This window comes from Chrysochloris asiatica, unplaced genomic scaffold (assembly GCF_000296735.1).
Source record: "Chrysochloris asiatica unplaced genomic scaffold, ChrAsi1.0 scaffold00145, whole genome shotgun sequence".
Taxonomy (NCBI): domain Eukaryota; kingdom Metazoa; phylum Chordata; class Mammalia; order Afrosoricida; family Chrysochloridae; genus Chrysochloris; species Chrysochloris asiatica.
In genome coordinates this window covers 6617099-6619533 of record NW_006408663.1, presented here as the reverse complement: position 1 = coordinate 6619533, position 2435 = coordinate 6617099, and the positions used below count along the sequence as shown (strand labels likewise).

Here is a 2435-nt window from a genome sequence, read left to right as displayed (position 1 = left end):
GGATAGGGTTTCCAAAGCAGCCAGGGGGTTTGAACTGAAGACCTTCTCTCAGGTCCCCTTGAATTCTGTAAGAGTCCCTGGATGGTACCAATGTTTAACATGTTTGACTGCTAACCAAAGGGTTAGAGATGCCTTGAATAAAATGGTTAGGTGATGTATTTCCCCAGAAAATTAACCATAGAAAAACTTATGGAGAACAGTTCTACTCTGACACACACTCACTATGAGGTAAAGTCAACTTCATGGCATATTGTTTTGCATGATTTCAAGAGTAATTCCTGAATTCCCAGCTATCTAAGTTAATTTTGCTTAACAAATTAGACAACATTTTATTCTTATATAATAAAGAAATCCAAAATTGTATTAATCCTTTAAAAATCCTTTGCATCTAGTTTAATTTTTACCATGTTATATACCATCTCTTTTAAAAACATATGGTTTCAAATGGATTCTGAATTTTTATCTTAGTAGAGCAGTTATTTATGTTTGCCTGAGGAAGCTTTGTGGGTATAAGCAACAGTAGGACCAAGATCAAATATATATAGTTTTTAATTTAGGAAATTAAACTAAATCTGTGTTTCTTTAACCCTTAGGTGATATATGTGTTCCCAATCCATGTGAAAATGGAGGTATCTGTGTGTCAGGATCGGCTGATGATTCATTTTCCTGTGAGTGTCCAGATGGCTTCACAGATCCCAACTGTTCTAGTATTGTGGAGGTTGGTAAGTGCAAGATTTAAAATTTTCAATAGTTATCCTTTTTTGTTTTCATGACTGACTGACAGATTTGCTAGTGGTCCATTCTGGGTGATACATGTAACATTACTATGTTTATAACTAGCTTCTATATCATTTTTTGGTTGCTGTTAAGTATCCTCCAGTCAGTTCTGACTCATAGCCACCTGCTGTAGGGTTTCCAAGGATTGGCTAGTAGGTTTGAATCAACAATCTTGTGGTTAGCAGCTCAGTACTTACCATAAAGCATAACATCAGGACTATTAATATTTATCATGGTGCAGCTGTAGGATAAGCACTGGATTGCTAACTATACCACCAGCAGTTCAAACGTACCAGCTGTTCTGTGGACACAAGATGAAGCAGTCTGCTTCCATAAAGATTTATGGTATCAGAAACCTTATGCATTGTTACTCTGAGTTGGAACCAGCTTGATGAGTTTTGAGTGATGGGTTTCAACTGCTGACCTTGTGGTCCAGCACATTATCCTGCAATACCACACCTGGAGTCCTGGTGTGGCGCTGTGGGTTAATGCGCCAGATTGCAAAGCCATTTGAACTGCAAGGTCAGTGGTTCAAGCTCACCAGTTGCTCCTCGAAAACCCTACTAAGCTGTGGGTTAAAGCCAAATCCTCAGCACTTAACAACAACAACCACAAGTGGACTTCACCTTAAATAGTCACTGTATATAAAATAGGATTTATTTTAATGACTGCCAGTGTGATACTGGTAGGATAAGCACTGAACTGATAAGCAAAAGGTTCATGGTTCAAACCCACTAATGCTCAATAGCACTTAACAACAATAATATCCATCAACGTGTAATGGATATTAACAAAGCAAAATCACATTGCTTTTTTGAGAATACAAATATATGAAAAAGGACAGCATTCCAACAGCAGTGATCTTTGAAGTCTTTTAAAAATCTTTGCTTTGCAAAAATTAATTACAATTGATAATCATGTTGAAAATGTTTTTTCCTCTGTAAAGTACTTCATTGGCATGCATGCTTATGGATTCAGGATAACTTCTGTAATTTTCAAATAACTTCCATTAAGGAAAAAGCTGTTCTTTAAAATAATGTTACATAGTGTAAATTTTTACAGAAAATTTTTCTCTGATTAAAGGTAATTCTATGATTAAGTTTGAAAAAAATGTCTATATTTTCTACTTCAGTATCAAGAAGTGAACAAAATGGATTGCATGCTCATCACAAGCAAACCAAATACAGTTTGGATTACATTTCTGCCAGCCAGCTTACCCAGTGGAAAATTAGAAATTCTCAAGGGCTTTGAAAAAATAATTTTGAGAAAGAAAAATAACAGTGGAGGAATTAATTCGAGTTACCTATGATTTAGAGTTCTGGTATGGCATTGTAGGATAAAGCACTGAACCAAAAGGTCAGTTTGAACCACAAGGTTGTTGATTTTAAACTCACCAACTGTTCCATGGAACATGGGAGCAGTGAATGTTGTAAAATTGAGAAAGGTGTGCGACAAGGGACAAGGTTGTATTCCTTCACCATATTTATTCAACCTGTATGCTGAACAAATCATCCAAGAACCTGGGTTCGGTGAAGAAACATATAGCATCAGGATTGGAGGAAGACTCATTAACAACCTGCAATATGCAGACGATACAACCTTGCTTGCTGAAAGAGAAAAGGACTTAAAACATTTACTGATGAAGATCAAAGAGCACA

The 2435-nt window shown here is 36.2% G+C and overlaps 1 protein-coding gene across 2 annotated transcripts in view; it reads left to right on the top strand.

Annotated features, from left to right (window-relative positions):
- Positions 1 to 597: 597 nt before the first annotated feature.
- The window catches only part of EDIL3 (EGF-like repeats and discoidin I-like domains 3), a 637932-nt gene continuing 636094 nt past the window's right edge, over positions 598 to 2435 (top strand). For both annotated transcript variants that reach the window (XM_006870603.1, XM_006870604.1), the window contains exon 1: positions 598 to 722. The gene's annotated coding sequence lies outside the window, so the exon portion shown is untranslated. The remainder of the gene's footprint in view (positions 723 to 2435) is intronic.